Below are 12,050 nucleotides of genomic sequence, written 5' to 3'. Positions count from 1 at the left end.
CATCGGTCCAGACTCAGGAAGACTCTATGTGCGCTGCTAACCTGAAACGAAGAGCAAAATAGTTTACACAAAGGAAGCCAACATATTTCTTTTCAGATGCGGCTCAAGGAACCATTTTAGTAATTTGGCAGGATAGCCATTTATTAACATACCTTGTTTGACCTGAAAAAAAGTGGGGCATTTTTAGAGTATTTGCAGGAGTAGTTTGAAACCAGTGATTGTGGGTAGTGTTGAAATGGAAATTGATAAATGTACAAATTCACTTAGCAATGTGGTGTTAACACTCGACTGTGAGGAGAACTCCGGGCTATTCAAGGGACCTTTGTGTACGGCGGTCTTCAATAACGTTTCTTTGCAGGTCTTGGCAGACTCAGGATCACCCATAACCACCCTAGGGGACACAACATTTTATGAATACTGGGGAAAGAATGTTCCTCTGGCTAAATTGGATGTGAACCCTAAAGCATTTGAGGTAAAAGCTTTAGATATGATCAGGCATGCTGTGTCCAAGGTACAATGTTTGGGGAGGGAAACTGAGGTGTATGTAGCAGTCATGGATGCATGGGACCGTACTTTGTTCTCAGGGATGAGTACCGGGTTAGAGTGGTGGAGTTACCAGTTTGCCAACTGGATTTCATGGATGGAGCTGTTAAGGAGATACTATCTATTTTGTGATCATGTAGGATAAGTAAAAGGTATAGAACATCATATAGAGTTGGTGCCTGGTGCTCAGCCTGTAACCCATAAAGTACACGCTCCATCCCTATGAGTGTCAGGGAAGAATTGAGGGAACACCCTGCAAAGTCGGTGCTCCCAGGGTGTCATCCTACCTGCAGATTTCTCACAGTGGGCGGCGCCCATAGTTGTTGCTCTGAAAAAGTCTGGTGAGATCAGACTTTGTGCAGACTTACGGGCATTCAACAAGAATATCATCATAGACTGCCACCCGCTACCCATGATTCATGAGTTGCTGGCGAATCTGGGAGCAGCCAAGTGGTTTTCCCTGATCGACCTGAGGTCAGCATACCACCAAGTAGCGTTGTCAGCAGAGTCTCAGGATCTTATGACGTTTGCTACCCCTTTTGATGCCTATAGGTTTCTGCAGCTTCCTTTCAGACAAGCGTCAGCGGGATGCCTGTTTCAGAAACTTATGGACACATTATTCCATGGCACAAAGAGGGTACAAACGTATCCGGATGACATCCTGATAAATACAAAAACTTTGGAGGAGCATAATGCAATTTTAAAGGAAGTACTTTCGATATTGAATTCTAGAGACATGACGGTCAGAGCAGACAAGTGCAAATTTGCGGTACAGGAGTTCAAATATCTGGGCCACACGGTGTCTTGCACTGGTATAAAACCAAAATATTCAGTTGTGAGGGCAATTAAGGATGCTAAGGCTCCCGCCAATAAGGATTCTCTACGTTCTTTCATTGGGCTGGCGAAGTACTATGCCAGGTTTGTTCCCAAATGTGCACAGACGGTGTAGCCTTTAAGTACGCTACTCAGGAAGGGTCAAAGATTCAAATGGTTAGATGAGTTGCAAGACGTGTTTGTGAAAGTGAAAGAGTTGATTATTACTGCACAAGCCCTACATACATTTTGAGAAGATTGTGTTTCACTCATAATGGTGGATACTAGCAACCACAGACTTGGTGCAGTGCTTAGTCGGGGGGTGAACGGTCACGAACAGACCATGCCATTTGCGTCAAGGTCTCTTAAACGATTTGAGCGCCAGTATAGTACCATAGAACGAGATGCTCTGGTGTATGTATAGGCAATACAGAAGTTCAAAATGTATATTTCTTGTTGCAGGTTTGAACTAATCCCAAACCATAGGCCAGTGGTAAACATATTTAGTAAAGTTAATAACAGCCTGTATGCCAGGCTCACAAGATTAGTATCTAAGTTACACAAGTATACCTTTACTGTTAAACACATTCCAGGGGCAAGAATTTTAGGGTTGACTCTGTCAAGGATGCTAATGGAAGTTGACGATGAGGATGATTCACAGGTGGATGACATTGAGTGTGTAGCGGTGATGGACACTGTGTCGGAGTATGAATATGTCAAATCTAGGGAAATGTGGAAGGAGTCTTGCAAGAATGACCAAGTTTTGGTCAAAGTAATCAAGTATGTCACACACAGTGGCCAGAACCAAGATGCTTGAGCAGGTATTTGAAATGTTTTACACAGATAGCGGATGAACTATTTGTGGAGAATGATATTGTACAGCAGGGTGACAGGTTTATGCCACTTGCTGGGCTACGTAGTATAATTATAAATAAAGCATACAACGGGCACCTTGGTTCCACAAAAACCGTCATGAAGATAAAACAGCATTATTGGTGGCTGGCTATGGACGATCAAGTTAAGTTGTTGGTGAACAAATATCCGGAATGCCTCATGTCAGACAAATATTGGAGGAAACTACAAACCCCTTCGCACCCGACTCAATTCCAGAAAGCAGCATAAGAAAGGGTGGGATTGGATTTCCATATTCCGTACTTAGCTCAGACGTGAAGTACTTAATTTTGACAGTGGATTACTTATCCAAATTGATGTACTATAGTTTTGTGGAGACACCTGATACTGACTCGACTATGGGATTCCTAAGTAAAATACTTTTATTATAAGATGCACCAAAAGTCATAGTCACAGACTGCACACATTTTGTGTAAGTAAAAATTTACAACTTTTTAAGTTCAAGAGACATAAAACATTTGGGGCCAGATGTAGGTAAATCATATTTACCGACTCTGAAATACCGAATTTTACTGATTCGGTATTTCAGAGTCGGTAAATATGAAGGGGGGAGATGTAGGTATTTCCAGATGTGGAAATACCGAATCGTTAGAATTCGGTATTTACCGATTCGGTAATTACCGAATCGGTATTCCCTATTGATTCCTATGGGCTGTGAAGCCCATAGGAATGAATGGGAAATACCGAATCGGTAATTACCGAATCGGTAAATACCGACTTTTGCAAGGGTGCAGGGGGTGTCACTTTGACACCCTCTGCCACCCCAAAAATAGGCATGTGCGCCATGTGGCACACAGACATGCCCTAAGGGCCTAAGGGCATGTCTGTCAGTCACATGGCTAGGTGTGCATGCACACAAGTGCATGCACACCTGAATTTGGTATTTTAACACCCAATTGGATTGGGTGTTAAAATACCGAATTTGTAGGGCCTTTGGGACTCAGAAGAGTCCCACCTACATCTGAGATTTACCGAATCAGTAGAAATACCGATTCGGTATTTTACAGAATCGGTAAATTTACCGAATCGGTAAATTTACTGATTCTGTAAAATAATGCCCCTACATACCATTTTTCATTACCATTTTCAGCCGTTACCGACCGACCAACATCTGGCCCTTGGTCACTTTTTATTCGCCCAATTCAAATGGTCTAGTAGAGTCTTATGTGAGAGGAATGAAGTATAACAAGTCACTAGCTCCCAGATACTGTAGGCCCTACCTATCTCCACAACAGATTTATGAAAACATTTTCACGGGCCAATGGAATTCAAGCAGCTACTAGCTGCCTGCCCTCACCTCATAATGATCCCAAAACTAGCATTGCTCATCCTGATAAGGTTCATTCCCACTCCAGAATGGATATTTGTGGAAAAGCAGCAGGGTGGTTACTGCAGATATACAACAAGTTGATGCCTGTTTCACTGGTCAGTAGGCCCTGCACTATCCTACCTTCTGTGGAGGAGGCACATTGCTTCATCACTTACCCATAGGACCCACATAGGACCCACAATATTCAGTGACAGGGTTTCCTATGAGTAGGACCTAATATAGTGAGTATGTTTGTGGTGACCCCTGACAGTACCTTGATGGCCATAGTCACATATGCCATCCTGTAAACCTGCAGCTTGCCAGCTTATTTTCTTGGACGCAGTCCATTGCTATAAGCCATTTAAGAAGCCTTCCAGTCTTTGGGGAAGGCAATAGAGGACCTCCTCAAAGAAATCTCAGCCATTGGAGGAACCCTCTCCACTGTGGACTCCAAAATACTGGACCTCACAACAGAGATGAAATCAGTAAGACAGGTTAAGTCTTGTATATGAGGCTGGACACAGTGAATCACCGGTTAGAAGCAGTGGAAGAGCAATTGACTGTCTACCGGATTGCGACAGGATATTGAGTTAATAGGCAATAAGGTACCCAATCTAGAAGGGAAAGCAAGGAGAGACAATTTCTTTCATCTATAGTGTCCTAGCATGGGCACAGAAATGTGATGTATTGCTCTTTTTGAAAGACATGCTTCTGATCCTTCAGTGGACTCTATCTCCCCTGGTAAGCTGTAAGGAATCAACTACGACATTGTCAGCATGGCACAGTGACCAGACGAGAATCAGATTGTTGTAAACGAATCTAGGACCCTAGTGTAACTTTTCCCGATTCATGCCCTTATATAGGTATACATTATCCAATCCTTATATAGGCATAGAAATCATTACCATATTTAGACTGAGCCTATGCAGCCCAAATACGGCATGGCTACTTCCACTAAGTTCCAAGAATCAACAACGATTTCTGAGAGAAACCCGCCTTCAGCAGCTACGGACATCGCCCTGCCTGAATACTCATTTATCTAGGAAATCATGGAGTTTTCGAAGAACTGAGTCTTTGATGATGTTATTAAGTCCAATCACACGTCAAACTCGGCACCTTCAAAGTATAAATATGCCTAGATTTGCTCAGACAAACACACAGGGGTTAGGAGCAGATCGACTAACTACTTGCCCCACGCCCTGCAGCAGCAAGTGCCGAAGAAAGCCGATCCTCCAGCTGACGCACTGACAGACGTTGTTTTTTCTCTAGCAGAGAAATCCAGCTCCAGTGTTTCCAGCCTACCCTTGTGGATTGCTGGTATATCGAGTCCTAAGAGAGAGATACAAGACCTCCTTCATTCTAAACCAAGGGACGGAGCTGATTAGACCCTTAGAGAATTCTTGAATAGATTCTTGGCAGAAAAATACTAAACTAAAGCTACACCTCGCTTACTTCTTCCCTTGTGCTAGGCTTAGGTCAGGTACACCAGGGTAGGCGTATTTTAGAAGCACCAGTTGAGTACTTTTAGTCATTATTCTATCACTGTATGTATTTTATATGTTTTAAGCAATTTATGGTGGTTAGAAACCATATCATGCTTTTACAGTACTACTTTATAATACTGTTCGTATTATATTTTCTGTACTTTATAACCAGTATTACGATTGTAGCAGTACATTTCTTATGCTTGAGAAAGAAGACTGTTCAATAAATGCTTTTTATTGAAAACTCCTGTCTCTCTCTATTTTCTCAGCACCTCCGGTGAAACGAAGTATGCAAGATTGACTGAGTAAAATAGCTATCTATTGTTTCTGCAACTCTAGAGATTGATTTCTTATTCTTGGGAAACAAAGGTGTCATGTTTATGTGGTTTTCAGAAACTAATCCCTTCTTGATTATTCGAGAAAGTTTCTAGTGACCTCTAAGCTAGCTGGCACTCACAATTAAGTTTAATATATACGATAGAGACCTAGTCGACATCAGTCCTACGTATAAACTATTATATATGTTATTCCAATGCACAGAGCCTATTGGGAATACAGGAACTACACTACAAGATCACGCCCGTCTTTATTCCCATTTTCATCAGATCATTGAGGTCTGCCACAAAGACCGTGAAAGAGACAAATCGAGGTGGCCACTGAAATAAGGTGCTGGGGGAATTGAAGAAGATGTAAAGAACTGTAGCAAGTTAAATTTAACAGATAGGTGAAAATGTCAGTTTAAACGTAACATAAAAAAAACACTGAAATGTATCAGTTATAACTCACGACCTTGCCTTGCACAGTGTTGACATCAATCATGTCATTTCAGATGCTATCAGTGATGTCATCAATTATGTCATAGAACATGCCATGAGTGATGTTGTGTGTGAGGTCATAAGCAGTGCATAGCAAGGCCACAAATTAAAGTTACTTCAGTTAACTATAACTAGTGAATTTCAGTTGTTTTTTTTAGTAACAAATGTTATGCTTGAACTGACATTTTCACCTAACTATAATGTCACACTTGTTTTTATCAGCACATTTTTGATGTTTTGTTTAAGGTAAAGTAAGATATTTGTATCATGCCTAACTATTTAACTTTAACTATTATTTTTTCAGTGAATTTCACTTTTACCAACGCAGGAGCATTGTCGTCGTGGTGCCAGCGTGGGACCTTCACTTGTACCAACGCAGGAGCATCGTCGTCGTGGTGCCAGCGTCGGACATTCACTTTTACCAACGCAGTAGCATCGTCGTCGTGGTACCAGCGTGGGACTTTCACTTTTACCAACGCAGGAGCATCGTCTTCGTTGTGCCAGCGTGGGATGATGAAAAACTGAAGAGGCACAGGACCCCAGGCAGCCTGCTCCAGCACGACCTACATGACCTTCACTTAATGAATTGGCGCCATGTTTTGAATTGGAGAGGTCGGGGAAATTAGTTTCAGCATTTTTCACCTGTGGAGCCCCATCCTTGATCGGTAAGTGCAGTGGGTTATCTCCACAGTTTGATTACAATCGTTTTTTAGTTTGAGCTTGCATAACGTGTAGATTCCAGTTACAAACTTGCACCTCCTGGCAAGTGACTGTCTACGCTGCAACGAATTGTTAGTCACTTTTAGTTTCTTGATGCTTATCTTTGACTCTGTGATGTGTATTATCCAAAGGGTACGTCTTACTTTCCTACGCCAATGCCTATGGGTCAGGATGGAGGGAGAGTGAAAGGAGTGTGTGGATGTGACACGGGAACAAAAATAATGTTGTTTATACTTGGCTGCCCAATGATAGCCCCAGCTTTCAATCTGAAAGGTCAAGCAGAAAAACTGTACAGTTTTAGTTGGGAGAAAGTCACAGGGAGATTAAAGGGACTGTTGAGGTGGTTGGGGTCTGCATCTGTGTTGGAGAGCTGGGGAGGGACTGTGTCTGTGCTGGAGAGGTGGTGGGGGCCTGCGTCTGTGCTGGAGGGGTGGTGAGGGCCTGTATCTTTGCTGTAGAGGTGGTGGAGGCCTGCATATGTCCTGTAGAGGTGGTGGGGGCCTGCATCTGTCCTGGGGAGGTGATGAGGGCCTTTGTCTGTACTGGAGAGGTGGTGGTGGGGGCCTGCGTCTGTGCAGGAGAGGTGGTGGGGGCTTGTGTCTGTGCTGGAGAGGTGGTGGGGGCCTGAATATGTGCGGGAGAGGTGGTGGGGACCTGTGTCTGTGCTGGAGAGGTGGTGGGGGCCTGGATATGTGCTGGAGAGGTGGTAGAGGCCTGGATATGTACAGGAGAGGGGATGGGGGCCTGTGTCTGTGCTGGGGGTGGTGAGGGCCTACATCTGTACTGGAGAGGTGGTGAACGACTGTATCTGTGCTGTAGAGGTGGTGGGGGCCTGCATCTGTGCTGGAGAGGTGGTGAGGGCCTGTGTCTGTACTGGAGAAGTAAGTAATGTTCTGATTTATTACCTTTGCCTCAAATTGTAAAGCACTCTGAATCCTTCGGTATCAAATTCCCGCTATATAAAACTTTATAAATGAATAAAAAAATAAGGCCTATGAGCAGCAGTTCGCCATAATAGGGCCATATATCCTGCTCAGTTTATCAAGAGGGCAGCTCCCAAGCAGTTGGAGAGCTGAAGGCCACGCACATCCACATTGCTATCTTGCTGAGAGGGCACAGATGGCAGTCAGGTTGCCCTGTAGTTTTTTGAATTTGATGTCCTTTCTGAGCCATGTCAGATGGCGAGCTGTAGTTCACATTATCTTTCTAAGATCGTGCTTGTACTTGTACAGATGCAATTATTAATGCCTGTGTTTTGTCTACATTGGAACACGTGACTTTTGGGATTTCACGAATTTTCTGGCAGTAAAAGGGGGTGTTAGCATTGTACAAACTTCAGCAAAACTCAGAACTTAGATCAAGGTTTATGTTGAGCCAGAGATCCCCTGTATATTTCCCAAAGATTTCTTAATGCTTACATTTAATGGCGCCCCTTCCCGCGCGCCCATTACTGGCAACCAGATGGTAATTAGGACGTTTTTGCTTTCCAGTGTGTCATTGGCATGGTTAGGTGGTCTGCCTGTCTGAACAGCCATGCTTGTTGGATAGTCATGTGTGCCTGTGACCTTCAAGTGCTTTGTGTACTCTGGGGATCAAGGGCAAGTAACCTGTCCTGTGAAAAGTAGGGAGAGATTTCTCCCCCATATCTTGCCATGCAAGGTTGATCTTTCCTATATGCTTTAACCATCAAAAGTTAGAGTGGCCCACAAATTATGTTCTCTTTTGCATAGCTGGTAGGCTTGTTAGTTAGCACCCGAAAGGCTTTCCATGATTCAGAGTAAGGTCCGATGACTATCGTGTAGTGAACATGCCCCTCTGAAAAAGACTGTTGCTGAAAGTTTTTCTATTTTGTAAGAAATATGAAATGTCCACTCACTACACTTTCTGCTGGAGTGTTCATGAGAGCCTGACCTGGTTAAGGCATTTTGTTCTGGTTCAGACTCCTGCCCAGAGCAGCGTTCCACCATCAGAGCTGAAGAAAGGACTGGATTGGCTGATGTTGCTTCAAGAGACACCTCCTACCAAGATGTTCTGGCTGCAGACCACCTGAGACACATCTTTAGGTTCTGAGGTGGTCGGAGTGTTCTTTATACTGTGCAGTGAGGTAGGGAGAGAGCAGTGCCTACGGGTACTCTTTATTCCATGCAGTGACGCAGTATGATGGTGTTGCCTATGGATATTAGTTATTCCATGCAGTGATGCAGTAGTCTATTCTTGCTTTGTGGGTTTGTTCTGTGGGTTTAGTATTGTTTGGGTTCTGGGGTAGCGTGCAATTTGCTGAAAAAGCAATTCAACACCTCGGTGGTAGCAAGTGCTATATAAATGCGTACCTTTTCCCTCTTCTATCCCTCCACTAGCCTTCTCAATCCAAATGACTAACACATCCACCACTCAAATTACTTTCATATTTCGCTATACTAATTTGCCACTAATCCTTTATGGGTTTCATAGTAGCATGCTACTCGCCGAAAAAGTGATGCAACGCCTCATCAGGGGTAGTAAGTGTTACATAAGTCAAAATACAATACATCGGGCCTTAGTAGGGAGTATGTGTGTGAGAGAACTGTGAAGGCAGTGTGTACCAGTATCCATGTGTGAGGCAGCGAACAAGTCCAGTGTATGCAAATCAGGAAGGAGTAAGTAGACTGGAGTAGAGTACATACAGATGTACCAGTGCCATTTTAAGGACTTTTGGAGACCCATGGAAGACGGATTTTGGGATCTCCAGATCAGGAAAACCTTACAACTTCACTGCATAATAGGAGATCCTTTCAGGAGAGCACAAAATGAAGAGTAAAATCTGCCTGCCAAATGGCACTCCAATTAAACATTGTTCATCACTGGAGTAAACTATTCAATTTTTGTTGCAGATAAGAGGCTCAATATTCTATTTTCGGGACACAAGGCCTTATCACCTGGACACCAACATCAGCAGAGGAAACCAGCAGAGAAAGATTTTCTTTTCTTTTTCAGATATACCAGTCAAGCCTTCAGAAGGAAGTTCTACATTTTATCATGGCTACTCGTAGCTTATCTGCTTGTGTTCTGAAGCGCAAGTCTATGCAGTCTTGAAATGATTGGTTTCCTACCGTCACTGAAGCACCAGCGTGTTACACAGGAGTCTTTTCCAGCACAACCAACTATTGATGAGGGTAGTAAAACTCAGCAAGAGTCTGAAAGGGACAGTCCACCTTTACAAAGACTTCAACGTGTGCCAGAGAAAGAAACTGTCAAACTCCCTGACTGCTGGAACACTAAACAGTGGTATTACTTTCAGGAGGAATATAAATGGCTGTATCTTAAGTCAGGCAATATTGGATGTTCTTCCTGTAAACAGGCTAAATCAACAGGTCTTTCAGTGCACAATAACACTCAGGGCATACGCGTAAGTAAAGTGTGGGCAGATGGCGAGTTTTGTCCTTCCGGTGACGCAAAAGCTTTCAGGCAGAAACAGCTCAGGAAGAAGATTATGGAGCATAAGGCGCGCACTAGTCACTTGGCAGCTGAAGACATTCTTACAGCTCAGCAGAAAAATACATTGGTGGTGACAGTACACAAATAAAATGCAAAACAAATGGAGAGCACATGCAGGGTATTTGACACTGCCTACTACTTGGCAAAAAAAGATTGCCCTTTCACTAACCACCCTGAGCTAATTCTCCTTCAGGCAAAGAATGGCAGTGCAATGGGCAGTGTTTTGCACAGCAATATGACTGCAACAGAAATAATAAAACACATTGCATTGGAAATGCAAAAAGATTGGTCTGTTATATCAGACAACACAAACCAAAGATCACAGTATTAATTGATGAGAGCACTTCTATTAGCAATGCTTCTACCTTGATCATCTACCTCTGTGGCATTTTTGGAAATGAAAGTACCCCAGTGACCATCTATTTCGGCCTTCTGGAGCTGGCAGAAACTAATGCTATTGGCGTAAAGACAGCTCCCCTAAGCTACTTTGAAAAAGTTGGACTCACAAAAAGTCTGTCTCATGATATCGTGATTGCGGTATGTACTGATGGAGCAGCAGTAATGTTTGGTAACAAAGGAAGAGTAGTAGCATTGTTGAAAACAGAATTTCCAAATCTTGCACTGACATGGCACTGTTTGGCTCACAGACTAGAACTTGCTGTGGCAGTTATAGTTGATGAGGTTGCAGGGGTCAATCACTTCAAGATTTTCATGGACTCATTGTATGCCACATACAGCATGTCACCAAAAAACCAGAGAGAGCTAAATCTGGCTGCCAGCGAGCTATGTGTACAGCTTCACAAGATAGGGAAAATGCTTGATACTAGATGGGTAGCATCCAGTTACAGATCTGTGAAAGTGTTTGGAACTGCTTCCCTGCCTTGTGCAAACATTTTGAGAATGCTTCTAAAGACCCATCCAGACCCATAAGAGACCGGAGTAAGTATGAAGGTCTCTTGAAGCTTACATCCTATTATTTTATCAGAGATTTGGGGGTAATGTGTGATGCACTTCAAGAGCTCAACGACTTACCACTCTCCTTACAGAGGAGGGATATTACAATTGTTAATGCGCACAGACTTTTGGTTAGTCAAGTACGCATATTTATAGCAATGAAGGACTCGCCAGGGGAGTTTGCTTCTGTGGCTCAGAGAGCAGTGGACGAGGGCAAATTCAAGAATGTTCCTCTTTCCCATGGTAGAAGTAACTATGTTGCCCTTAATTAAAATCAGTTTTACCAAAGTCTGTCTGCACATATCAATAAACGATGTGCCCCACTTTCTGAGAAAGAACTTACAGCCAGCTTCAGTGTGCTAGATGCAGGCAACTTGCCTTCTGGTGATGAATGCATTCTTTATGGGGAAACAGATATCCAGAACTGTGTTCAGAGTTTCAGCTCCCAGCAAGAGATACTATCCAAGCTATTAGACTTTTCAAAGATATTGGGAGCCTTTCTTATACCCTGAGCAACTTTTCCATTTGAATACTGCCGTTTGTGACCAATTCCCTACCTGCAGCCACCGGAGAATAGCCTGGACCATCAAGGGGGTCGCCGTGCTTGAGCAGACCAGCAAGCACCGCCAAGAGCCGACATTGCTGTAGCTGGCACGTGGGGACTGCATATCCCAGCGTCCCCCACACTAGCCCTACACGGGGTCACGTGCACCAGGAGGTGCCTATAATCATGAAGGGGCTAGCGCTGCGCTGGACGTGCACGGGCGGAGCCCGGGCCAAGGGCGGGCCCTTCCGCGCCCGTCATAGCTTGACAGAGACTGGACTGGGCCATCTCTCTGACATCTGGCCATTTATAGGGACTGGACTTTTGGTATGAGTTTATATTAGGAACAACTGTAACTTCTTTTATCAATTCTGAATTCTTCTCCTGTATTTGGCTAATTAATTGTGTGTTTTGTACTCAAACTGTTAATAAGGAAACAATCATGAGTAAGCCTAAGGGAGCAGCGGGCACTTTGGATGCAT

General features: G+C 43.7%; 1 pseudogene; it reads left to right on the top strand.

The window, feature by feature from the left end:
• Nucleotides 1-9,669: 9,669 nt before the first annotated feature.
• On the top strand, nucleotides 9,670-11,296 carry LOC147751573 (E3 SUMO-protein ligase KIAA1586-like; annotated as a pseudogene).
• The last annotated feature ends 754 nt before the right edge of the window (nucleotides 11,297-12,050 follow it).

Source organism: Lissotriton vulgaris, chromosome 1_1 (genome assembly GCF_964263255.1).
Source record: "Lissotriton vulgaris chromosome 1_1, aLisVul1.2, whole genome shotgun sequence".
Lineage (NCBI taxonomy): Eukaryota > Metazoa > Chordata > Amphibia > Caudata > Salamandridae > Lissotriton > Lissotriton vulgaris.
This window is presented reverse-complemented; position numbering and strand designations above follow the sequence as displayed.